The sequence below is a fragment of the Serinus canaria genome, chromosome 4 (genome assembly GCF_022539315.1).
Source record: "Serinus canaria isolate serCan28SL12 chromosome 4, serCan2020, whole genome shotgun sequence".
In the NCBI taxonomy this organism is placed as follows: Eukaryota; Metazoa; Chordata; class Aves; order Passeriformes; family Fringillidae; genus Serinus; species Serinus canaria.
The window spans coordinates 4,025,997-4,053,956 of record NC_066317.1 but is presented as its reverse complement, the minus strand read 5'-3'; the positions used below and the strand labels follow the sequence as shown (position 1 = coordinate 4,053,956).

At 40.7% G+C, this 27,960-nt stretch overlaps 1 long non-coding RNA gene across 2 annotated transcripts; it reads left to right on the top strand.

Annotated features, from left to right (window-relative positions):
• LOC127059491 (uncharacterized) lies at positions 1-27,960 on the top strand. Of its 2 annotated transcripts, none has more exons than XR_007777405.1 (6): positions 1-88; positions 9,232-9,399; positions 12,118-12,216; positions 15,236-15,434; positions 18,924-19,018; positions 27,875-27,960. It is a non-coding gene; the product is annotated as an uncharacterized LOC127059491 (long non-coding RNA). The 2 variants fall into 2 exon arrangements; XR_007777404.1 differs by lacking the exon at positions 1-88 and adding an exon at positions 7,102-7,228.

Sequence of the window (27,960 nt, the reverse complement as noted above, 5' to 3'; positions counted from 1 at the left end):
TTACATAAATCAGAAAGTGTTGATGGTTGTGTTTCCATGTGTTGGGGCCATCTATGAAGGAAGCTATAAGGCAGCTTTCATGTGTGAGGTAAGAAAATGGTCAGTAACAGATCTTAAAGCATTTTAGGAGACTTTGACCCTAGCAGTGTTGTCACATTAAACCAATAAATTAGAAGTGACTCAACTCCTATTATTAACAAATCTAAGTGGGCTTGAAATTTCTGTGAAGTGCCTTTAGAATAAGTTTAACCTCTCCACATTTTCTCTGGTCTTTTTCAGCTATGGGTGCATGTTAAATATTGCATATTATCCTTTGTTTAGTGTCACTAGTTCCACACCATCCAGAAAATGCATTTGGCTTGTCCTGGGGCAAAAAACGAGCCTAAATTGTACTTGACTTTTCCTGTTACAGGGTCTTGCATGCACACTTTTCTCTTAGGAAATGGCTCAACGTTATTTGTCTGTCTTTCCATTATTGCCATTTTTCTATTTTTAACATGTTTTTTTATTAGCATGCCATAATTCATGTTGAAATGCAGTGTCCTGTGTTCTTGACTCTAGATATTGCTCCTTGAAGATGCAGATTTGCTGAAAAACAATACTATTTAGAAAGTAAACAGTTTCCTTTTCTCCCAGACTAACATGAAAAACAAATAGATTCAAAGTTCTCCAAGGAACGTGTTTAAAAATAAATGGGAAGACATTTGTCTTTGTAATGGATAGTGTATTTTTAGGTAGTATGAATTTTATAGCAGTCATAAAGTTTTATGAATTTTAACAAATGGCCTTCTCAGAATAACTTGGATCTTACTGTCAGTGTGTTATCTGGGAAAAGGTAACCAGATCTGTTCCTAAAAGCGAGGAATTTACAAGTGGAAGGTTACATAGGCTTGGGAAGAGAGTTTAAAATCCATCCCTGCTTTCTAGTCTTGTAAGGTGCAGGAAAAAATTTCCCTGGAATTGCTGTGTGTCCGTGTCCTTTGTGCTGGCTGGCACCCAGCCCTCAGGTGTGCCTGCACTGAGCTCAAAATCCTCCAGTCACCTTGAGGTGCCTTGCTGAATTTAATTCCAGCTGCAGCCAGGGATACAAACCATGTTATAATTACTGCTTCCAACCCCATTACATTTATGGATCCAGCTTGCAGTAAGATCCTGTGCAATGACACAAGGTCTGCTCCAGCAGAAACCGGGAAGCAATGAGTTTTACCATTTTTTTTTCCTGTTCACTTTACACTGTTGACATGGTGCTAAATTCAGTGCACTGAAGGTGTTTCCATGTGTCACTTCTAATAGGATACAGGTGTCAGACAATTTGAGATTATTTCAAACCTAATTTTCTTAGAGTGAAGATACAAACAGTTACACCAGAAGCAGATGTTGGGCCTTTCTCACCCCTCCAAAATGTGGTTTGGCATCCATCCAGACTGAGTCTATGGGGAAAAAGAGAAAATTATATTTAATTTTGGCTTGCTTGGTTTCCTTCTTTCAAAATCTACATGAGTGTGTCATAAAAAAACAAACCCATCCCTTTTCCCTCTGCTTTACACAGGGACTGAGTATCTTGTTGCAAACAGATGGATTTACACGCAGGTTGGGATGTGAACGCTTTTCCATTTCCACACTATCACTTTGTGGCCCAAAACTGGACATAAAATGCTGTCTTCTCCTTTTTGCCCTCTTACCCATGTCTCTGCCACTTGCTTTTCTGGGCACTGATGCTGAACTAACAGCCAGGAAGCAGAGGGGTGGCAAGGACTGTGCCTAAACCACCGACTCAGGGTCCTGCTCCTGGCCCACCTCCATTGGCCAGCCTGGGCTGGTCACTGGGACTCAGGAGAGAAACCCTGAAAGAATCTTCTGTCCCTCTGCCTTCCAGCTGCTTCCATTTTCCAGAGCTTGAAGTAAAGTCTCAGCTGTACACATGGGTACCTAAACTACATCACTTGCTGGCACTGGCCTGTCCTGAGGACAGCAGGAGTTCTTCATCAGGAGCTTCAGTGAGTTTAGTTGCACTTCATCAGAACTCATGTGGGTGTCAGAAAAATGGAGCTCATAACTTTGATATTACAACCTTGTAGAAAAAAAACCCTACTCCAAGGTTTGCCATGTGAATTTTGGGTTCTGCTGCTCAACTACCTTTCTGCTTTAAGTGAATGAATCTTGTGACAGTAAATGCCACGTGTGCTGAAACAGTATTAAAGCCAAATTACCAAAAAATGCTCCACTTGAACAAGGGATTTTAATCAGTGTTTGTTGGTCACTCAGATGCTGCTGAACAAGAAATTCTTTCAGGGTTAGGAGCCACATGTGTACCCTGGGAAGTGAAGAATATTTATATCCTGCAGCCCTAGGTGCCAGAGGAGAGGCACAAAGTCCTTCCACACATGGAGAGGACTCCATGGACAGACAGAGGCATGAAAGGCAGCAGCTCCTGTGCATGGGGCCATCCAGACTGCACCGGGAAGGTTCCTGAGGCGGCTCCCTGCCAAGGCCGCCGGCAGAGGTGGGGGAATGGGATCAATAGGAGACATCAAGTGTTGGCTTGGCAATCAAAGGCAAAACTGTGGAAATGCCACTCTGCAAATGGGGTTTCACTGCGCTGCCAGGAAGTTCTCTAGAGGCTTTGGAAGACCAACCCGGTAACAGGAAATTAATCAGGAGCGTTTTTGAGCGGCTCCTTGGCTGGTGAGTGCTGCTGGGGCTATTTATACCTCTGAACTGCAGCAATTTACCCTGCTAAGGAGCTGCTCAGATGTCACACATTAGCCACTGCCAGAACAAGTGACCTTTCTGCACACTATGTTAAGAGCAAAGTGATGAAAATTCCCATTTTCCAAGCATGGTCCCAAAAAACCTCTTGTTAAACCAGCTGCATTGAAGAGGAGTGATTAGAACAGGCCTTTTTTTTTTTTTTTTTAGCCTGCACCTGTCTCTCGTTCCACAGCTGAGGACACACTGAAATCTACTTCCCTCCAGACCTGGTCCTGTAAGAGCTTCAGGTGGTAATTAAATCCATCATTATCTACATCTATTTCTACTTAAACACTTGAGGGGAAAAGCCACCTGAAGGCCAGCAGTCACTGGAACTTGCAGTAATGAGTCACCCAGAGGGGAATAAAAGCTCCCCCATGTCTCCATCCCCAGATGGGTGAGATTTTTCTTGGTTTTCATTTTTATGGAAGTTGAGGCCTTGCAGAGGAGGGAAGATCATTCTGAGCAGCCTTGTGTCTCAGTCTCTTGAGAAGGTGACAGCTTCACTCCCAGCTAGGAAGAGAGGTTCCCTGAGTATTCTATCAAGAAATACACAGGAAAGAAGTATGCCAGATTACTGCAGAAAAGATGTGTGATGTTTTTTCTGAGGAATTTAAGATATTTTTCGGGAGAAACCTTGGTTCAGCGTCGCCCCTGGAGAAATGGGACCAGTCATTTTCTCTCCTGGCATATCCTTTTATTGTAAATATGTTTAAAGTGCACAGAGTGTATGAGGGATACCACTCATTCCATGGAAATGAGCAGTAGCATTTTTAATGAGTGGGTTTCATTTGAAGTATCTTCCCTCTTTCATAGGAAAAACTTTTTTATTCTCCATTATTTTGCTCAGGTAATTCTTAACACACTGATCTCACCTCCCTTCAGAGCCGAAGTTTCCCCATATTCCCTCAGTTGCTCTTGCCCTGTGAACATGCACACTGAATCAGACACAGCAGTCTCATGTCTGGCACAGGGATACAGACCTAATGACTTCAAAATTGTCACTATTGGCATTTTTAAAATTCAAACCCATTGAATATTTTTGCCTTTAAAATGTGATGGGTGCTTGGAGATTACTGGCAGTGTACAAACAAATTATTCTTTGTACAGTCAGTCAGACATCCCAAATAATCTGTATTTCTGGGGAAGCAAAAAAGGCAAAGTTGAACTTGAATTGTTTTGTGTCAAATTGCTGTATGGGACTGAGGCAGGACAGCACAATGCTCACTGAAAATAGCTAACCAAAAACATGCATAGCACTAAAATATGTCAAAACAAGGGTATAATTCATTATTGTCATCCAAAATGCTGTTTCACCTTGACTCAAAGTGTCACGCCAGGTTTTATCACATGGTAATTAGATGTGATGTAAAAAAAATTGAGTTTTCAAGGGTAATTGTAGCTATTTCTTTTGTTTCTTTTAATTGTACTTTTGTCACTGCCTGAAACAGGAGTAAAATCGGGGTTTTTAAGGCAAATGCATTTAAGGTGAACAGTATCACCCAGAATATCTTGCTACAGAATTACAACCAAATTAAAGAAGAAATCTAGGAAACTGTCTTAAATAATTTTTAGAAATTTTAGAAAGATGCCAGATGTAGTGAGGATTTTTTTTTGCCTCCTAAAAATCATTATTGATGTATTTATCTTCTATCAAAGTAAAATAGATTGTAAGTTTTTTTTTTTATTTCAAGGCTGTAGTGGATTTTTGCATAGTTAGATTTTGATTACATGATAGAAAATGACCACTTTTGGCATTCTAATCAGATAGTGAACAAATTCCCTAAAAACTAGGGCTATGAACCAGAAAATGTTGTTCATTAATTTTGTTTATGGCGACTTAATTTTAATTATAATACTTTAAAGCTATTTAAATCTACATTTCCATCATGTGTAAGTTAATGTAGCATATTTTGCAGAAATAATCAAGGCCTGGTAATACAGATCACTACAGAGCCCATAATTAAATCTTTGATGAGTGTTTCAAAGTGATTTTTAAATGTGGCTTATAATGTGCTTTACAAAAGCTTTGCTTCTGTCATTGTGACTTCCCAAATATTCCTCTGGCATTGTCCAAATTGAATTTCCATTCAAATTCCAAATGGAAGTGTTTGTAATGGAGTAATTGCCTTGTAAATAGGTGTTGTCTGTAGGTAAGGAAAACAATTAATTTTCACAGCAGCTTTCCTGTGGAAGTGTAAATAAGGATCCATCTTCCTGATGTCAGCGAGCCCCCAGCCCAGCTGCCCTTCTGCCAGCAGAAAAATGGGGTGGAAAGGTGTGTTCTTGTTGGGGTTTTTTCCTGGAATAATTTCCTTGTAATTGAATTCCATGTTCAAGACAGGCTTTCAGTGCCTCATGTTACAAGATGGGAGCTCCAGGTTTGCAGTGATAAGCAGGCTGCCTGCAGGCAATTAGGGACCTCAGGGCTTGCAGAGTCTAGTCACTGAAATATGTTCCAGCTCGAGTCATTGTTTAACAATCCGAGTCTCTTACAGCTGTGAAACACTCCCATCATCAAGTGGGTCTCTGGGACTCCCTCAGGAACGGCAGGCTCTAGATATCCAGCTGCTAGGAACAAAAATAAATCTCTTTGAAGGCTTATTTGCCATCACATTGTGTGAGGACTTAGAAAGGCTGAAACATTTTAATCATTAATCTCCATTCATCAAATCTTGTCATTCTTAACAAAACTCCAAAATAGTTTCAGCTGCGAGCTGGGTGTTGATGACACCAGACTCTGCCCATAGGTATCAGTTTTGTGGTTAAGATGTGCCACACACTGGAAGTGCCTGTTGCACTCAGAACAGCTCCTGCCCATGCAGAGACACTGGGGAGCTTTTCAGAACTCATTAATGCTCTTGGCTGTCATGCAGGGAGAGCAGAACTTGAATAGCTATTGATCATCAGCCTCTATTGGGCAGTATTGGAATCTCCCTCTCTGATGGTCAGTCAGCCTGTGCTGCTGACAGATGGTGCTGCTTATCTCTGCTGTGCTGTGGCACCAGCAGCAGCAATGAGAAGTGATCACCTCACAGAAATAGTCACTGCACAAGTTGGCTTGAAAAGATATCTTAATGCCTCTCAAACTCAGCAAACCCTGCTAGTCCTGACTTCACTGGGATGCAAACAAATCCCATTTTTCTTCCCTTTTGAGCTGCTTGTTTTAAAGTAGGGACTGTTTCTCTTTTCTACCCCCAAGATTTTTAAATTTTATTGCTGACCTAAAAAAGAAAGGAAATTTAAAAGAAATCTAGGGAAATCCTTATGTAGTTAAAACATTCTTGACCTCTTCCTTGCTAGTATTTAAAAACATTAGATAATTTAATAGCAAACGTGCTCACGACTTAAAGGTGAGCTCTTAACAGTTTAAAAGCTTTTAAACTGGCAAGTATTTCTAGTATATTTCATTAGACTGGTTTTCCTTATCATGTTCCTTCTTTTTTTATAAGCCATGTTTGCTTCTCCCTTCTGGAGCTATCCAGAGAGCATCCATGACACACATTGGGCTGGGCTGTGCACTCAGCAGAAGCAAAGGTTGCTGCATGTGGGAAAACATACCCTGGCTCCATATGCACAAATATCCACAAATATCCAAAATGAGCACTTCAAAGGAGCAGCAGCTCCTTGCTGGCCAAGCACATGGATATTGCAGGAACACCCTCGGTGTTCTCTGCTCTTCTAGGAGACAAACTCCCCCAGGCTTCAGGAAAACCTTGCTTCAGCACTTCTCTGTCAGAGGCACAAAATGTCCTCCAATTATTTAGGGACAAGAACCTTATCCCACTTCAGAGACAAGACAGCTTTTGGAGGTACAGAGGTTAGATTGTCTTCCGAAATCAATACAGCATGGGAACGAGGAATAAAACATCCTAGCCCAAAAGTTATTTTGGAGGGGTTTTAGTTCTTTTGAAGCACAAGCCAAAGCCCCTTGCAGGCTCCTGTGGAAATGTTCACATTAACATCAGTTTTTAATTTTTCTGAGGTTTGGATCTATTTGATGAAGGAGAGAGAATAATGTTGAAATTGCTGGAAAATGGTAAAAGTATTTTGACCTGCTCCTGAATTTTAATATATTTTTTTAAGCTGTGTGGTTTTGACTATAGTTTTATTTGTGCCCAATCTGCAAGAAGGGAGAGCCCAGGCAGTGCTCAAGCAGAGTGAGGAGGAGGCTCCTGCAGTAGCCCTGCTGACTTCACCTTCTCTCTCAGTACAATTTCTCATCAAATTTCCCTTAGCTTCTGATATTTTTGTTTAATTATTCCCTCCCAGAGAAGAGGTTTTCGTCTGATCCCTAGTTCCAAGGGCTTTCTGTCTGATTTATCTTCTATTTTCAGGACTCAATGAAGCAGAAAAACAATGTTAGTCTTTGGTGGCCAGGGAAAAGGAGGAAAACTCGTGGTGGTCTCCAGATGATCTGGCCCTGACTGAAGCAATCTCCTTCCACAAGGAGGGAGCAAAGGGCTGGCAAGTGCAGGTAAAGCTGCCTGCACTCCATGTGCTAAGAAATCACCCACACAAACACATTCCAGCTTTGGCAGTGCTCAAGTAATGGCTATTACTGCTCCAGGGAGGAAATAATTAAAGCCATTTCTTGACTCTGACAGTTTGATACTGGTGGTTTTCAATAGCAAATTACCAACATCTGTACAGCAAAATTCAGCTACTGCAGCAATTATTCAGCAGGGCTAACCAGAGAGGTGCTAGGAATTTTTCATTTTCTAGATGTCCCCTCGTTAGGTGTGACCTGCAATTGAGACCCAAGCTCCACACCATGGCAGACTTAGAGATGTAAACGAAACCATCTGGAAAGCTGAATATTCTGTGAAAACCCCAGTGGCAAATGCATCAAAGCCAGAAAATGAAAGACTGGAAAGACATCTGAATGGCTTTCTTAATTATGTGACAATTTCAAGTTTCCAGAGCAATTCAGAAGTAAAATTTATACAAATCGTTCAATTCCACAAAAATTAGGGTTTTTCATTCCCTCATACTGTTACAACTGTTTTGCATAGTAAACACAGTGAGTGTGACTGTACAAGCTGCAAACTCACATCTACAACCTGTAGCAAGCAGCACAGCTCTGCAGATTTTCATTGCTGCTGAAAGAAAGGGGTAGGAAAAGAACTAAATAAGCTCCATACATCCCTAAGTCAAATATTTCTTTTTAAACATTAGCTAGAAACGGTAATACAAATACAATCAGAGGCTGTGAGATTAAATATGTTTCTAGGAGAGACCTGATTTGAGATTGATAATAAAAATGCCTAATTTTAGTGCTTATGTTGTAAATACTTGTTTGTCAGGGTTTTATGTTATAATCCACTTTGGTTATGGGTTTACTGATGTATAAAACTTGGGGTTAGTTTGTAAATTGGCACTCTGTGTTCAGCTCTGTTTCACTGTTATGAAGCCTCAGAACCCCATCAATAATTTGCTGTAAAAGTATGCAGTAATTTTAAAGTGGAGCTTCAGACTTCAGCAGTCTTTGGCGTGGCCTGGTGGGGAATAAAAATAGATTGTGCACCTATCAGGTGCTTTAAACTAGATGAGATGCTTTAAACTAGATTATGGTCTTCATGGCCCATGTCAGCTAGTTAGGCTGTGGCAAAAAAAAAATCACCTATAGACATGGGACAATTATACCCTTGCTTCCCTTTAGAGAAGAGAGAAACTTGCTTGAAGTGCTAGGAAATCAGAGCAGGTTCCTCAGAGTTAGATCAATTTAATTTAGGTATTGATATGCAAGTGTCAGTCAATAATGCCTTTAATTGATTGCTACACTGTTATATTTTGAAGCTGAAAAGGAAGATTTTATTGTAATGATATTTTATCATAACTATCATACAGCAATTTCCAGACCTCATTGCAAGCTGTGTGTTCTGCAGGTTATGGTCAGATTTAATCAGTATCTGTCAGCTTCAAATCCAAACTTCAGGAAATGCAGGTCATGACATTTTTTGTGGTAGTACAAAATTCAAGTTCTGTGCAGAGGAATTAAATGCAAAGTAAATAGGCTGGGAAATACTTGTAGAGTTTTGAAAAGGAATGGATTCTGCTCTGTATTCAGTCAGATGCACATTATAGAGGAGAAAATAGCTCAGTGAGTGTTTTCTTTTTGCTCTTAATCTTCATTTGACATGAATGTGGACAGGCCAAGCCAGGGTATTATATTCACATCAGCAATGCCTTCAGACACTGTGATGACTTAGTGCAGTGAGACCCACGTGAATCAATATTGATTGGCCACTTACTTTAAGGCTACTTAATTAAACCTAACAGGATGGCACAGCTTCCAGGCAAAGCCACAGCTCTGTGATTTATGAGTGTGCTGGGGAGAAAGTGGGAAGGACACAGTGCAACAGTTCTCTTTTCTCTGCAACTGAGATCTTTTTGTGTGAGGTGAAATTAAAGAGTTTAACAAGAGGAACTGAGTGACTGCAATAAATAAACTAAAAGGGCTGTTATGTCATTATCTAGGCTGTTGGAGAGGACTGCTGGCTTTTTTCCAGGGTACCTGACTGTCTTATTGCATACTGGTATCATCCAGGGCATCCAACATGAAGATCTCTGGTGTTAATGATAAAGAAAATGATTTCCCTGTGCCTGGGGTTGGAGTGAGCACAAGTGGCATCACTGTTCTGTCAGGTTGGTCTTTTGTATTTCTACTAAATGTATTTAGTTCCACAAATAAATCAAATTATAGTGTTTGTTTACAGTATCTACAGCTGGGGGAACCCACTGAGATAATTTGAAATGTGGGTGTTTTTCTAGAAATCTCCATCTCTTGATGCTTGGGGAGAAGTAATTTATTTCTTTACCAAGCTGATTTAGGCAACAAGTTGTTCTTTATGTGACAGCCTCATGTATTGTGTGTGTTTGTTTGACCAGAGATGCAGGGAATACAACTCCCTGTGTCACTGACAAAACCCTGGGGCTTTGCACCTCCAGGTATTTTTGTTTTGCCAGTGAGGAGGAAAAGTAGGAGAAGTCTCCTAGATTGAAATGCCATAAGGAATTGTTCCTCATCTGCTTGTATTTACACAAAAATAAATAGAGAGAATGATGCCTTTAAAAGTTCAAGCCTTTGAATTGTGCTTAGCAGGCATAAGTCAAGAAGTCACTTGCAACACAACTGGGTTTGTTTTTTATCAGCACTTTCAATATCCTGAATCTCTGCTTGCTATTGCAAACAGTTTGGTGAGGGAGCAGCTGAGATGCCAGAGGACAATGTATTGCTCTCTGAGGGGAAAGGCTTGGAAATTGTTAAGATAAAGGCAAGAATAGCTTAAAGAAGTGTGATTTAGGCCGTGAATTGAGTTTTTAATATTTCTCCCACAGCAAGAAACAAGCTTTAGAATTTTTTTTTTTTACATCTGATGCTAGATGAAACCATATTTTTTGTCTCCTTACTCTACTAAATGATAGTTTGTGTTTTCTGAGAGTTCTAAATAAAGCCAGACAGCTCCATTGTTTCTAGAGAACTTTACTGATAAACTCTTGATTGAAGTAATGCACTTGGCTGAAATCATCCATTTTATTTTAGTTCTTTAGTTTTGTCCATGTGTATCAATTTCCAAAGACTGGCAGGCATCAGTTCTCTGTATTGAAAAGATGGAATTTTGGAAGGTTTTGAACCTTAGAAGTTACAGAACTTGCTGCTTCAAGTATTTCATCTTGAAGTTTTGTCAGAAGTCTGAAAACTAATTTTGTTTCCTGAGTTAGCTGTAAGAGATCATAGAGTTCTCTCAAGGAACATGTATTTGTAAGGATTTCTTGTGAAGGAAAAGGATTTTATTGAATGCCCAGTAGTCCTCACAGAGCTCCTTGAACCATTTGCTTTCTCATTCTCACTCTTCACTCATTTTCTTCATCATGTCTATGGTATGAGTGTTAAGATTCTTTGAAGGACAGTGTCTCTGACTTCTCAGGAAGTTTTCTTTTGGGAACTTTTTCTTTTTGGAACTTGTCTTTTGCTGGGATTTCAGGAAAGACCATGGTACAGTTGAGCTTATGAGAAAAACCCTTCAAAGAGCAGTTCATGTTGCTCCTTGCCTCTCTGCATTAGTGCTGGAAGAGTGTCTGTGCTTTCCCAAACATTTACATGGAGATTTAGCTGGGCAGGAGCCCCTGGACTTTTGTGTGGGTGAGAGAATTGCTGTCTTGTGATGTAGTGTTAACACAGACAGCACTAATAAACTGCAGGACTTGCTGGGATGTGTCCCTCTCCTAGTAAAAAATAGATAGATATGAAGTAGTGTTTCTCTCCACTGCCATCTAGTGAAGTTAAAATGCTCTGAAAGGCTTTGAGACTCAGCTGAGCATTCTGGTGGTGAGCTTTATCTTAGTGGCACAGAAAGTCCAGTTGCCCGCAGAGAGTCTGGTATTCATCCCTGAGATAACAGCAAACACTACAACATAAAGGAGGTACAATAAATTTGGTAACAGAATTCTGTCAATGGCTGTGATGACAGAGACAGGGAAAGGATTTGTGCATGTTATCAGCATTGCAGAAGTGATTGGCAGCACCTAGATTGGAGTTGGAAAGAAAGCAAGCACCAAAACCTCTGCAGGCTGGTGGAATGGTGTAGAATTAGGCAGTTTTGGTAGAAAGTACTCAGGTTCCCTGGGGGTCCAGATCTGCCGCCTCCAGTCTGTATCTTCAGGCCTGCAGAGTGATGCCCACCAAAATCCTCGGTAGATTTTCAGCCCAGAACTTGAATGTCACTTTTTGAAAGAAATGTTTGAGTTTTTCAGCAATGCCCAGGTTGTTTTGGGCCATGCATGGAGGTGTTCTCTTACAGCAGTGCTGGGATGGGCACCAAAGGGCTCATGCTGTGAGCACGCTGCTCCTCTCCATTTCTGTTCAACTCAGCAGCATTGATTTTGCTTAAAGATCCTTGGCTATTTTTGTAACACACAAGTAGGTCAGCCCATTGCTTCCTGGTAGTGGAAATAGCTAAAATAGGACACAGAGATCTGAAATCATTATTCTCTTCATCTATCATTTAGTGAGCAGTGCTCTGTCCTTCACTCATGTGAAGTCATCCTGAAATCAGAAGCTGTTCCCAAATGCAAGAGACTGAAATGAAGTTGAGAAAAGACTTAATATTAGTATGATTTAGAGGAAGAAAAAATCAAGAGCAGTGCAAAGCAGATCCCTTTGATGGCTGAAATGTGTATTTCCACTGCCATAGCTGAGCAGTATGTCTGCACTCCGATTCATTTGCCATCTTTCCACTTCAGTTTCACAGGCACAATGGAACAGCCCAAATTCCAGCTGATCTGTAAACCTGTGCATTCCCTCTGTAGCTGTAGTAGCAGTGTGGTGCTTTGCTCATCTGTTTTTCGCTTTCCTTCTACCAGACTTGCCACAGAACCTATTGGGCAACATTTAAAGGCAAATTATGTGAGTGTCCCTCAGCTCTAGCTGAATTATACATTACCTTTGAGCAGAAATGAAAGGTGAGTTTATGTTTTAACTTGGGGTTGGCTGCTAAAGTTTGTGTTTCCAGGTGGGAGGTGTACATGTACAGACTTGCTGTATTTTCTCAAGTTGTGTTAAAGGAGTAAAACAAACTGGTCATCTGGCAAATAAAAGACAAATGCAGGGTGGAGTGAGCTTATTATTATTAATATTTATTTTGTAGCTAAGCCTTTTTAAGGTCTTTTATTGAATTGTGCAATAAATTGTAAATTACAGAACAAAATTTCTTAACTTTGTTTATTAAAATGTGTGAGAGACAGGAACCTTTGAAAAATCTGAAGCTTGTAAGCCTGAATGAGTTTGCTCTATTCAGTAATTGGAGCCATGTTTAAAGAAAAGAAAAATCCTTTATTTTACTGAAGAAAGGATAAACAGGATTGAATTGTAGCCACTACCCCCTAACCAAGCTGAGTGACTGAGAAAGTTGTTGTTTTACCTGGCTCTTGAGGCAGTGAATAAATCTTAAGTAATAAATAAATCCTCTAAATAATCTTAAATCACAGTCTGCCCAGGCTTATTTACAGAGTGCCAGGGCAGCCAGACAATGACCATGCAGCTAATTAAAAGTAAGCAAACAATTTTGTTCATTGGCCACTTCAGCACTGATCTGTTTTTTATTTTTTTTCATTTCCAGCCAATTTATATTTCATCTTCTTTGTTCAAGGAATCCTCTTCCTAAGTTAGAAGCAATGACATTTGAACACTTAATTGCATAGTGCCATAGTACTTTCACTTCATTTTTATTGTAAAAAGGACCCCATTTCTAAGTAGAAAAATTCAACCAGTACATTTTTCTTTACTTACGTTCATTCCAAGTGTTGAAGGGAATGTCATGTAGAGAATAGGGTTCCTAAACAGCCCTGTTATCAATAAGTAGCTAAGAAAGTACATCAGGAACTTAGAGATATTAAATTCATCAAGAAGAAAAAAAAAAATTTAATTACTGTGGTCTTTTCAACCAGAATTTCAACTCCTGATTTTGACATTGTCAGGTAAGGTTGTGGTATTTAAAAGTTTTCTTTTGTTCTTTCTGTGATTGTTTGTGTTGGACCTCACAGACTCCAAGCTTTTTTATATTTCCCCAAAAGCCATCAGAGCTTGTGGATGTCCCAGTGGGATGTAAATTGTCTTGATGTCCCAGGGTCAAAAGCAGCATTGCAGATGCAATGGCACATCCCCTTTGGAAAAGCAACAAGAAAGAAAAGCTGCAGGAGTGCCCAGCCACTCAGAGCAAGCTGGTGATGGATTGGGAGCAATAGAGGAGGGATAATCCAGGGCAGTTTCTTGAGACACAGGAGGGTTGAAGATGGATGACATCCCTAGTTTTGCACTGGGCTCCTTCCACACATACTATTAAATCCAGACTGGAAAGTGAAGGTAAAATATTGTAGATGTGCTGAATGTGGCTTTGCACTGACTTCCAGTGCTGTCATCATTTCATTGAAGTATTGTTTTTAGTTCCATCCTGTAAAAATGTTGTGTTGAAAAGATAAATCAAGTTAATCAGGTATATGGATATGCAGGACTGCTGCAGTTGGATTTGATAAAGCAATACCAAAGTTTCTCATTGTGCCAGCAAGTTGAAGACTGTCCTATTTCCACCAGAGGAAAAAAAAAGGTTATAAAGAATGGGACATCAAGAGGAGTCTTTAAATAGTTTTCCAGTAGAAATATATATGGATTAAACTTCTAGTCGAGAGTATTACGTAGAAGCTGCAGAAATGGCTTGTTTTGTCAAAGATATCAAGAGAGGTTTTTGTTGTTGAGTTGTAGATTTGATTTTTCTTAGAAGTCATCCTGGTTGTTATATCTCCCCTTCCTGCTTTCTAGTCAGATAGTAATTGCATTCCACCTTCTCCACAGCGTTTCCATTTCATGTCAAAACGGTGCACATTAAAATAAAAACACTGGGAGAAGAGAGAAAGGTCTAAGTTACAGGCATTGAAGGTGATGCTGTCACAGAGTCAGGCCCAGTGTCCACCTCAGCCCTAAAACCACCAAGAGTTCATACTTGGGAAGAGTGTAAGTATTCCCAAACAAATGGTGGTAAAAGGAGAGACCTCTAGGGAGACTTATTTGCAGTCTGCCTATCTTAGCCTCTCTTGGTGGACATTACTTAAAAGTCATAAGAATCACTTCATAGTTATAGAGAAGAGCAGAACTCATCAGCCATATATTATTTTGCAAATTTATTTACAATTTTAATTTCTTTCCATTTGCTGAAAGAATAGAATGATTAAGTAAAATCTGTTGAAAAAACAAATGAGTATTTTTTTTTTGCAAGGAGAAGGCACAGAGATATTGCTAATCAGGCTGCATTCCTTTGATGTCAGGCCTCACACTGCATAAACTTCATGAACCCATCATTAGTCCTTGTCAGCTCTTAGGGTCTTTTGGCTTGGGGCCAAACAATTGATATAGTGGAGAGCTTCCAGCTAAAATAACAGCCTCTGCATCTTTATCTTCCCATCCATCAGATTGTTGGTGGAAGATAGGGCTAATTTGTCACTCTACCCACTTGGAAAAATTTGATAAATGGCTTAATTAGATTTTTTTTTTTTTTAAGAAATCACATTTCTTGAGAACTAGAGGTTGGGAAAACAAGGGTTAGGGATTGAATTAGAAAAGGAAAATATTTTTTCTTCAGTACAGATCGGATGAAACACAACCATTACACAATCAGGGGAAGTGGAAAGAATACAGTTGTTTGGAAGGATTTCCAAGGACAAAAAAGCACAAACCATCCTAACACACAAGTGACCTGTGGGCTGTGCAGCTGCCCAAAGACTGTGGCAAACCAGTCTCTATAGAAACATTCACCTGAAGAGTGCATTTTTAAATATGCTGCCCCCAAATTGCAAATTGTGCACCTCAAAGCACAAAGTTGCTTTTGTGTTTAGAGCTCTAGAAAAGATAGCCTGGCAGCCTTATAGTTAAATGAACATCTAAACAGAGAATTACCTAACTCTGTGTGATGCTTTTCCTGTCTTCCAGCAGGCTGTGGACACCACAGGGAGCTCTGCTTTCCAGGAGGCTCCTGGGATTAGTGCCTACACCACTCAAAGCCAGGACTTTGCTTCAAATCTCATCAAATCTCATTTTTGGGATAAAAAGAGGGCTGCTCCAAGGCCATGGATCAAGGACTGAGCAACTCCAGGTCACAGTTTTGAATGTTCCTGCTCAGGATATGCTAAAGGTAAAAGGATATTTGCATCTTCTTCTTTTCTTGAGGTAATTTTGTGACTTACCAGTCAAACAGCCTACATGGATTAAAATCATTGGTTTTGATGTTTTTCAAATTTGAAGCCAGAAAAAGGGAGAGAGAAGCTGAGTAAAATGTTTCTCTTGACTGTTTCCATCCCCGTGTTTGGATAATTATCCTTCCACTTTGCATAATTATGGCATGTATTCCTACATGTGGATGTGTTGGTGACAGCTGCCAATCTTAACACATTAGAGATGTCTGGGCTTTGTATTTTTAAACATCTCTTTATGTAACTATTTCATTTGGGTCACTGGGGGAACATATTTCTCCTTTATCTGGTCTGACATAAATTAATAAAGCAAGAGACAAACTGCATCCTCCTTTTTTTGATAAACTGTCCAGAAATTGGATGTAATTCAGAAATAATTTAAAAACTCTTTAACCTCTGGGCAGAAATTTATAATAGTAAGGAAAAGAGAAACATTTTTCAATTAAAAAGATTCAGAATCCCTTTCTCTGCAGAACACTAATCTGCAATGACACTGAGGGGTAATAGGCCTGGTGTTAGTGCTTCCCCAAGGAAATGTCTTATCTTTTGCCCTAAATTAATTGTGTCTTTCTCACACATCCTAAAGCTGTCAGTTTGGGCTTTCTGTGTAAGGAAGCTCATGATTTAAAGTTTCTGAGAAGAAAGGCAAACCAAAAGTGTTTAAACAATAATGACCTCTTATGCCCCACTCTCCACGACCTGTTCTGAAGAGGATAGCCATTAACATTAAATCATTGCCATTCCTGGAAAAGCTACAGGGCCAAGTTGTGGGAGCAGCCTCTGCATGGGTCAAGTCCTGGAAGTGTGATGTGCAAGAGCACTGCAGCAAAAGCCAGGATAAAGTGGGGATGGGTTGGGATAACAGAGGTCTGGCAAGGGCACCATTGCAGAGTTCTGCTGTCCAACCTCCCAGCACAGTTACAATCAGAAATGGTCCCTCCTGACTCTTGGTGGCCTCTCCAACACCAAGTCATCTCAGTGCAAATGGCACGTGGGAAGGGTGCTGTTCCCCCATGCCAAGGTGACAGAAGTGGACCTTGGTGACCCAGTGCCAGCTGGCATGGCCTGCCAGGTGGGATGGAGCAGGGGGCTCATGACAAGGCAGATGGAACTGCTCCATCCCACCTGGCAGGCCATGCCAGGAACATGGCTTCTTGGCAAGGGTGGGTGCAGACACCTCAGCAGCACTGGGACCTGGGCTTTGGTACCCTCCCTGCAGCAGTTTCTGTGAGTGGCTGGTGAGTCCCCAGGAGCCTTGTCAGGGCTGGCTTGGCTTGTTCTCCACTGCTGCCTTCACCCAGGCAGGAGGGCTGCCCTGGCCTCCAGCTCAGCAGATGCTGTTTGCAGAGCCACTGTGCTGTTGTGCATCGCTGCTGCTGGCATCAGCTGCCAAGTGCCCTCTGTTGATGCTGGGAGATCAGGGCTCTGAGGCTGTGCTTGTCACTGTGGGACATCTTTAATATAACAGGGGAAAAAAAGGAGGTACACAGGCATCTCATGCTTCCACGAGCTGTGAGTGGTGATGGCTGGACCAGCTGCTCTGGTGAAGCTGTTCCTGGACAGGATCTGCTCCCAAGACAGGAATTAGCCCAGTCCTTAATGAAGTGAAGAGAAATTTTATTTAGAGCTTTAGATCTTCACTAGGAAATCTGATTTACCTAATTGTAGAATCTAAAAGCTCAGCAAAGTGGCTGCACATTGGGACTTGAAAAGTGCATTTACATGATTATTTTTTTGCATTGAAGAGAAATCAAGCATTTTCTTCTGTATAAAGAAATGTCTTGGACATAAGGAAGAAAAGGAATATGTTAATCCCTGTGTTACTGATTTGCTATTTTAAAGTAAGTGAATATAGCCAATATGTTTTACTTTATTTTAAAAGTAAGAACTGTCAGAAATAAAACTCTCTAAGTCTAGAGTAATTCTTTTTGATTTAGAGCCAGTTGTGGTTATTAATGTGTTAAATGAATTCAATATGTTTTGAATTGCTTTGCCACTTGGTTTACTTGGAAACTAAAACCATTTGTAACAAAACAGACTGGTTCTAAGTCAGACCAGTGTATAAGAGCATGTAGAACTAATGGTGCACTTCAGACCATCAAAAAACAATCTTCTGGGCTAGATAAAGGACAATTATTAGAAACCAAACCTAAAACTCTTCAGGTGCTTGGAAAACAAAAGTAATTCTCTACCCTTTCACCTTATGATTTGTAATTTTAAAAACCCCTGACTCAGTTGAAAGGAAACTCAAGGGTCAGGATGAGATTTCTGCACACACTGGGCATCCAGGAGAACTAGCAAGAGTGGACAGGAACTAACTTGAAGTTTTGCAACAAGCCTGCTGTAAATCCAGGCACAGATACAGTTTTCAGCCTGCATAAATGTGTGTGGTAGGTGATCTCACAAGGTGTTGCTTCATTTATGGATTAGATGGTTCCCAAGAATTGAGAGAGATGAACTTGGTTTCTTCAAGCTGTCAGGTATCCATTTTTTTTTCCCCAGTGGTTTTCTACACATAGAACAGGCTCAGATACTTTTTAACAAGCGCACTTTTAATACCTTTTGCAAAATGATTGTAAATCTGCCATCAGTTTGCTTGTTTATACATGTGGCTTTAGAAGAACCTGTTACATGTAATAAATAGAACAGAAATTAATAAATAGCTCCTAACCTGTGCAAATCACTGTGCAGAAATCATCTCTGGCAGTTTCTCCTAGGACATGAAATGAAGCATGCTTTCAGTATTCACCTTCCAGTGGACCGAATTTTATTCAAACCAAAGTCTTGAGAGTTTTGTTTAGAGCCTGAGCTGAAATCTGTACTCTTAAACTCTTCATAAAATGCTCAGAAAAAATGAGTTTTCAGTACAGCTTTTCAAAATGATACCTTCATTTTTATCCAGTGGAAAAGGGGAGACAAAACAGAAGTAAAAGGTCAGATTAATTGAAGTGTAAAAACCTGTGCAAATGGATCCCAGGTGGAGTTCAGTCGTGACCAGGGGTTTCAGGATTTGGTCATAGGGATGGCCTGTGGGTTGCTTAGCAGTGCACCAGGCTCACTTCTGGGAAGAGTTGGTGGAATCTACCCTGAAATGGAAAAATTGCCAACCCTCCACCCTCTAAAGGCACAAAGATGTTTGAATAGGAGTTTTAGTTATGGGCAGCTCTAGCATTGGGATTTGTCAGATTAATGGGCATTTTAGCTAAGTACATGTGTATTGTTAATGGTTTGATCATTTGGCTGTTGTCAGAGAGGAGAAAAACAACACAGTGAGCATTCAAAAACTTCAGTGCTTCATTGTCCCTCCAGTGAGTGTGACAGTGACAGATCTGGCCTCCTCTACTGACCAATAGATACAATTTCTGCCTGAAATATCTAGCCCACTCCATTTTATTGTAAATTAAATTAACTACATTTTCTTTTCAATACAGATTCCAGTTGTCCCTGGACCCACTAAGAATGTGAGAGGGAAACACAGTGATGAGGGGCCATAAACCTAAGGGCCAGGACATAAAGCACAGGATATGTATGTAACAAAATGGTTTATGTATGTTTGCTTTGATCTTCAAATGTAAACCTAATGCTTATCACAAGTTAGTGATTGCTTGCCAGAACCAGATTTGCCTTGCACTGTAGCATCAAACTTGAGGCAGTGAGAGCAGCATGAAAAACAGCTTGGCAGAATGAAAAATAGCTTCCAAGCTGTTAATGCCTTGGACTTTCTTGGCTTTTCTTTGCCTGTAGAATCAGAGGTGAACATATCATCCTTTTAGATTTCTTTGATAAATCTCATTCCCTCTAGGATTAAACATTCCTGAACATTTTTATGCCTCATTGAGCTCTTTGAGAGAAACAAAAATTAATTCTTTAGTTCAACATTTATACTCATAAGATCTAATTCCCCTTGCTTGTAGTTATTGTAGCCATGGCCATTCCTGCAGAGTGACTACACTGTTACTCTCCTGTCTGCTTTGAGCACTTAGATTTTATGTTCAGAGTTATTGTATGGCTCTGACCAGTGGGAAATGACTCAGCAGTGTCCTGCAGGGGTGAGTTGGATGGGTAGATGTCAAACATGGATTTTGGATGCAAAGCCAGGACACTTATGTGCATTCTGTGCATGCAAAATCAGGCTTAACCACTAAGTACTTGGCTTTGGGTATCACAGCTGAATCCAGGCTAAGCTGAACACATAGAGACAAGAGTTAGCACCTCATAAATACTCAAATATTTGCCAAGTCATTATTGGCACAATGTGACCCAGCTCTCCTGAAATAATTGAGCACCTGATTTATACCTGTGGAGGAGACCTGGCAAAGGTGAACAGGGACACAGCAGATGGGGTGTTGAATGGCTACCCTGTGGCTCCTTGGAAGGATATCTTTACTAGCCACAGTCTTTTTGGTTAGCTGGCGCTCAGTCCTTGCAAAGCAATTCCCTCAGGTGCCCGAGGTAAAAAAGTAAGAGTTTTGTGAACAGCTCAGGTTTTATATGATGAGAGTTTGCTATGAGATGGCTGAAGATATTTTCCATTATTCCTGTTTGCCTTTCTGACAGCCAGCTAAATCAAACCTGGATATTTACACAAGGAGCATCCCAGTAAACAGGTCTTGTGCAGTATTCAGTATCTGTGTAGCAGCTTAGAGCAGGGAAACAGGTGACAGTGTGTGAAGGTGATACAGACTTGATAAAAGGTGAATTTTTGTCCCAGCAAACCTTTGTTAAAGAAGTCACTGCTCAGGAGGAAGGAAGGAGTGATCCATCCCAGCTCAGACAAAACCTGAAGCACCTATAAATTAGTTTAATATTTCATCTTTTCCCATGTAATCCTAAATTACCTATCTTGGTAGTGTCACAGTTTGAAATAGTAAGATGGCACACCAGGAAATATGACCCAAAAAAAAAAAAATCATGTGAACAAGATGAAAAGCACATTTTCTCCTTCAGTTGATGACTGGTTTAGAATGAATAAAACTTTAAAAAAGGCTATCTCCTTTTTTCTTTTCTATGTCACACAAACAGATTAGGAATTCTCTGCTTGAGGAACACAAGGCTTTCTATGTGATAGAGTACTCAAGTGCTGAGGTGCAACAAAACCAGTCCAGAGATGTGAGGTACATCTGGTTTGCCTTGTGCATTGGAGCTGCTGCTTGGCTGCTGAGCAGCCCTCCTGCAATGGGCTGTGTGAAATTACAGCCTCATTTCCTGTGGTGACAGGGACACTGCTGAAGGAGGGCCCTGCCACACTCAGGTTCATTTAGATGGACATCCAAATGCACAGATGTTTGTTCCAATCTCCTCTAGTAAAGGAAGTGGGACTCTGTGATTGTGCTCCTGTGACATTTCCAGTACTCTGGACAGGGCAGGATCCATGCAAAAATGCTCTTCCTTGCACTGCAGAATTAGCTCTGGCAAGGAGTGCAAAAGAGGCAGAAAATATGGGAAAGTAGTCTGCAATTTTTTTTCCAAGTGGCCTGATTTGGGGATTAAAATAAGAAGTTTACATTGTCTGCTCTTCTGTTCAAATTAATATATGCATTTCTAACTTGTATGTTATATGTTTTGCATATTATGGATCTAATTAAATTTGCAAGCAGATAAATAATTCCAAATGAAGTTGGAAAGAGGTGACCCATAATACTCAACTTGAGTGCTTTCATATACTGGTTCCCTATTAGATTTCATGCAGTAATTATAGAATTTAACAGTGCCAGTGACTTTATACTTAAGAGTTTATACTTAAGAGTTAATCTCTCAAACTTAAGAGTTATTTATTTGGACTAAAATAAATTTATTCACATTTATTTTCCATTATCTACTCAATGTATTATATAGGAAAACTGACCTCCTAAACCTTCCCAGGTAAAAATCAACTAACCAAAACAAACTGAGAGCAACTAAAGGTGATTTCAATAGCAGAGTTTTCTGGCAATTTAATTCTGTTGCTTTCAGAATTATATCTTTGGTATTATATTGTCCTTTAAAAAATTGAACAAAATACTAACCAAATTGAAAAAGTTCAGCAAAAGCTAAGGCTGTTGAAAGCTCCATATCTCAAATGCTTCAAGTGTCTTTTAAAAAACTTTATTCTGGTGTTCACATACATTAATCCCCCTATTAAAACTGTATTTTGAGGGGGGAAAAAAAACCCTGAATCACCATTTGGGAGCTGTATTTCCTCAGGTAACATTGGTAAGGCCCATAAAATTCCTCCTGCTCAAGCCAATGTAATCTCATGAAATCTGCAGGCTAGCATGCAGCATTTATGAAAATGTGGTGCCTGCACAGGCCTTTGTGTGGTGAATGCCAGAAGTACCACCATGTACAGGACATATTTTTAATATTGATGAAAATGGAAAAACCAAGCTGAGCCAGATTTGTGCCCCAGGCTTGGAATGTGAGCAGTGAGCACCTCTCTTGGCTATATCCAGTAGTAGATGGGGAGATCAAGAAGTGCACAAGCTGTCAGTGGCTCCTGTGTGCCCCTGGCTGCCCTCATGTCTGGCACTCATCTTCCTGCCTCTTCTGTGTGGTAAGACAGGATAAAATTGCAGTTTAACAGAAAAAAACTGAGTTTCAGATAGACCAGCACTTCCCTCCCCAGTGGTGGAGGAGGCACCACCAAGAAGTGATTCCACCCACAGCCCAGCCTTGTCTGTTCCTCTCCCTCCCCACTGAAGGCAGAGGGAGGTGGGATGGGAGGTTAAACCAGGTGCTTCTTTTTTCTATGCTTAAATTAGGAAAAATGAATCTACCTTAGCTGACTTCCCCAGCAACACACACAATGCTTAGCTGGGGCATGATTAACTATTCCATCTGCTGGTATCCTAATTACAGATACTGTAACCAGGGCTTTTGTCCTGCTGTATGACTAGGGAAGGAAAAGATAAAGAAAATTAGGCTCAGCAGACACAAACAATAAGGGGGTGGATTTTTGTGCTTAGTTGTTTTTTTTTAACCTGTTAAAAAAGCAATGTGTTCCACTTGTCCTGGAATGTTATTCTCACCCAAAGTCTAAGTTTTGAAAATTATAAGTTTTTTAGCTCTTTCTGTCTTCTAATTGCTTAATTTAGTTCAGTTGCAGCTCTAGAGTTCTTTATGAGTTATATAAGGAAAAAGAAATCTTTCAGCCCTGAATTGAAACACCGTCCCCAAGTGCTGCTTCTCTTGAGGGCAGTGGTACCATTTGTGCAAGAGAAGTGGTGAATGAAAATGTGATCCAGACTTCAGGACTAGTGACATCTCACACTGACACAGTGCCTTGAGAGAACAATGGGATGGGCTGGCACATCTCCTGTAACGTAGTAAATTAAGATAACCAAAATAAATACCTAAAAATGCCACCACATGTTAATAAGGTATCACCAATAAATGGCTGCAATTCCCACCTCCTTGAAAAGGAGAGGTTTTGTAGTTGAGACACAATTAAATCATAGCTGTCTTGTACACAAAATGAACTTTTACTGTTGAAATGACTGCCTGGGCTCCAGGCACAGCACTACCAAGGAACAGGCATTCCTTAGCTCTCTGCTGCTGTTTCAGCTCTGTGTGGCCTAACAGACAGGGTGGAGTCTGGCCTGCAAAGTTACCATTATAATGTCAACATAAATATAATTACATTTTCTCCAGCAATAGAATTAGTGCCACCAGGAAACAAAATCATTTCAGGTTTCTCCTGCTGTGTTTGTATGAGCTTGGAGTCTAACTGCCAACCAGGGAAATTTGGCCTTTGTGCTCAAATAATGCAATGCTGTGCTTTCCATTTCGAGATGAAATTACTGCTAGTGGGATTTGTGCTGTAGGAAAAGAATTTGTGCTGCTAAATCTTTTGGTAGTTGAGGCTGCTTTGTGTCACCACATAAAGATAAGTTATTTACATGGCCATACATACACAGACACACAGCTAGAGCTTATGTGCATGTGTGTGTTGCTTTGGGTCTTTTTAGGAACATTAGTGTGATGTGAATCATTTTAAGTGCAATTTTTATGGAGGAGAATATGAGCCTCCAGGTACCATTCCCTGTCTCTGAGTGCATTCATTTTTTAAGCTTCTGGAGGTGGATGAGGGATCTCAGCAGTAAACCCTGGGATGCTGCTCCCTGCATCTCCTTATTGCAGACCCAGGCAGGCCATGCTGAGGATTTCCTGGCGGGCCATGTGCCCACATTTTTCTTGGTGAAAGCAAAGATTGGATATAAGAAAGGGGAAGGACTTGGTTAACCATAGACTTTTATTCTGTGTTTTAATGTACCAGTCAGTTGGGAAATAAATGAATCCCTAGAGATTCCTGGAGCATTTCTTGTGCATCAGGAGGTTGGCTTTCCCCTCAGCATCACAGAACACACAGAATTAGCTTAGAGTGATGGTGAAGAGCTAATTCTCCCTATAATTGTGCCTCCTGTGCCAATATTGTAGTGTTCCCAAAAATGGTCTCAAATGAGATTAAAATCAACAAAATGAAGCCAATTTCTCTTACACATAGCCTTAAGCCTTTTTGTCAAAGAAATCTGAAATTATACTGCAGGATAAGTATTCCAGCTGCTGCTTCAGCAGTGCCCAACTGCAGTGATTGAGAGCAAAGCCTCCATGAAAGCAAAGGGAAATTTGTGCTCAGGCTTGCCTGGCCAGCTGGATTCCAAGTGCAAATCAAGCCCTAGTGCTGCCCTTATTCAGGGATAACAGTACAAATAAGTGAGGGTAGGCTGGCATTTTTGGTCAGATCAGAGGGGCACTTCTGTAGTGAATTTCCTGATTTCTCCCACTTACTGTGCTTTTCCTTGCACCTCAGGTCAGAACATAGGAACTGGGCTTTTGGATAAAACCAACATCAGAAAGGTACTCCAGGAACATGCTTCCTGTGCTCCAGCCAGTCCAGACAAGAGGCTAGACTGGAAAATTCAGCCACATGCAAAATGTGGGTGTGGGGTCCCTACTACCAGCTGTGGATCTGCTCCTGTTTAGCTTTCCAGTGTAGGTGGAGCCATCTGACACCCAGGTGAAACACTAGTGCATTACAGACTCTCATTTTGAGTAAATTGGAAATTTAAATAAGTAGTAGAAACCTTAAAATAATACCCTGCTCATCCCAAGTGGTTTAAACTCAAGGCTTTCAACTCCCTAGCACAGTTTCTTTCTTCCCCTACTCAGCTGAAGAAGCAACTCTGCTTTTAAGACTCTCCATTACCATATGCATGTTAAAAAACCCCTCAGCTCTTTTTCACTATGATTTACATGCCAAATTTGCTTATTTACTCCTAGGTAGATTAATCTTGTCTTTAATTACTTTTATAGCAATTACATGCTTTTAATCTGTGGTTTAGTGATCTATTACTTACAGCTGCAGTGAACAAAATAGACACAGGCTGGGGGAAACACATCCCTTGTGTAGGTGGCCACTGTGGGCCTCTTTTAAATGATACCAAGCCTCGTGAGTTAAGGCCTAAGTAGTTTTCAGGGTTTGAACAAATGAGGACATTTCAGTCAAGGACACGATTGACAACTCTTTATTGAAAGTGCAAAGCCCAAAAAACTTGTCCCAGAAAACTTAAGATCACAAACTTATAGGATTGTGTTCAAACACTCTGTACTGGTTTTAATCTTCTCTTGTTTTTCCCTCATTGCAAGTGTGTCAAATTACTCAAGTTGGGATAGGAGAAATTAATTCACAAACTTCTTAGGGATCTGGATTTAAAGTTTTAGTTGGACTGACTTGTAGTGTGCAAAAAGTGTACACTTGTATTGCTCTCCCCTCCTGAACATGTGAAGATGACAGCATTAAAGAATTAGTCCCCAGAGCATTATTATCCACTTCCAGCTGATGGGGCACAAAGAGATTTGATGGCTCCTTCAATACACTGTGGTGAAGCTAGGAAAGGAATCCAGATGTCCTGGTTCCTCATCCTGTCCCTGAACCACAAACCACACATCCCTGCCTTGTTAGTGACAATCAGAGCACATGAAAACAGACTATTTATATCTGAATATTTCATCTGTTCTCACTCATTATTCCCTAACTCACCAATGTAGTTATGTTGGCAGGGCGACAGTCTCTTTTTTTCCTAGTAAGAGCAAACAGATTTGTTAGGTTTTCTGCTGAGATGCAAGCTGCACAAGAAGAACTCCCAAATAAATCAGATCAAAAGGACCATGAAACATCCTTGGTCAGGCAGCAATGGGAGAGAAGATTTTGTAACATCTTCCTTGGCTGGCTCGAACAGCTGCATTAAAAGTCTTGATCAAGAAGGGTTAACTTGGAAAATAATATTAACCCAGAATAGGTTTAGCCCAAGAGAGAAAAAAAAGCCAGTAAAATGGGGCTTTGGAAAGTTCTGGTTTTTGAATGTCATGGATATTTAACAGTCCTCAGAGTTTGCATAACCAGCAGCTTTGGGGAGAAAAATGAGATGGTCTGTGCAAAATAAATCCAAGATTCACATTTCATAAATATCACTCTGCTTCAGTGATTACATATTCTCTGATTAGCACAAATGATGCTTGTTCTGGTAAAACACTTGCTTCCATGTATGGGGAATATCAGTGCATCTTGGGCAGAACACAAGGCTCCTTGAGAATTTCACTGCTGCAGTCAGTGACACCACATTTCGCTCTGTGTAAGGCAAGCACCTTGCTGATCTTGGCAGTGCTTGGGCTGCCTCATGCTGAAGTGGCAGCTCTACTCTGTCTCAGATGCAGGCAGTATAGACAGATAATGTGCATAATCACAATCCCTTTCATTTCCAGTGACATGCAGGAGTCAGGTTGTGTTTGTTAGCTTGTGCACAATATGCACACTAGTCCTGCTCAATAGGACACCACAGTTCATTGCCACAAAACTTCAGGTTTCCAAGCAGACTCTGAGCAAGGGCTGAGAGCATAACACGGATTCATAATGATCAAGTTTCAAAAAGCAATCACCAATCAACAGGAATGTTTTGGCTGGGATTTTTTCTCTGCTGACCACGTGCATCCAAATCTAACCCAGAGAAATCTCCCCTGTGGTGGAACACAACCAGTGGGATTTGAGGACACTGGAGGGAGAAGGCAGCTAAAGAGCACCATGTTTTCATCTCTTGCTAAGTCAGAAACTCTCCACTATGCACGTGCTCTTCTGTTTTCTGCTGGCCAGGGTTTGGTGACTTGGTACAGCCCCACTACAGTTCTGAAACCCTCTGTTGTTTAACACCACAAGTGAAATGGGCACCATAACCTCTGTGTGGCCCTTCAGCTGCACAGGAATGATTTCCTGCTCTCTGCAAAGGAAGATGCCTTCAGATTCTGTTAAATGATAACAAATAAGGAAAAGGAGGCCTCCCCTAGTTCTAGCAATCCTATCCCTCCCACTGGGCTTTCTTAGAGGTGGCAGAGTTGAAACTCGCAGGTTTTATTTTCAGAACATGGTCATTTCTCATTTTGGTATTTTAAAGTAAACAATCCCTGGTTCCCATGTATTATTCAAGTAGGGAGAAGTGGGTATCCAGTGCACAGATAATCAAACATGCAGCCTGCACCAGACAACCTTCTCAAATCGCTTGAGAAACTTCCCTGTTGCTGTTGTTATCATTCTCCATCCACTTCCTCCAATTATCCAGCACTTCAAACATCATATCCCATGTTTTCCCCACAGCTGTGGGGTGAAGCAAGCAAGAGCTGTGTTCCTTCCAGCTCCCCTAACAGTGCTTGCCCACAGGAGAAGAGGGAGTTGCACAGATGTTGCTGGTATCACATTAATACAGAAATAACCTGTTGAAAGTAGATTTGTTTTCAAACCTTTCAGTGAGAAAATATCAGTTTCAGATGGAGGAATTAATGATTTTAACCTGCCTATCAAGCTCTTTCATTGCCAGCATGTAAAATAGTTATTGATGTTTCAAGTTGCAAGTAGTAATGTTGAGGGTTTTTTCACTGCTGCCAAAACATTTACATGAAGCTGCTATTCAGATCAAATTATCTTGGAACTGCAAAGCGTGCGTGGATTCCAAATTATTCCATTGGAGAGATTGTTGCATGTTGAAATTACACGGTAGAAACTCACAAAACACCACGATTGCCTCAGATTCACAGGGATGGCAAAAATAGCTCTTGAAAGAACTCTTCTCCTTAAATGCAGTGATGAAACAGACACAGGCTTTGGCTGTGTTTAAACCAGTACTCCACCAGCCCTGCTTTGTGGTTCTGGCTTTGGTTCCACCACCCTTCAGACACAGACAGCTCAAAGAGAGGGGTGCTGGGGAAGTGATGCATCAGGAAGCTAAAGCACAGACACTAAGGAGCTGTGACCTGGGGAATGACAACCCAAAAATGTGAATTTCAAAAGTGCAGTAGACACTCAGAGGTGCCCAGTGCTGGTAGGAATTCTATTAACTATCTCACATTTGCCTTCCAGGCAAAGATTGTTGTGGAAAAGATTCCAGAATATCACCAAAAAGAGGACTGGGCAATTTCAAGTTTTTGATGAACCATCATTCCAGG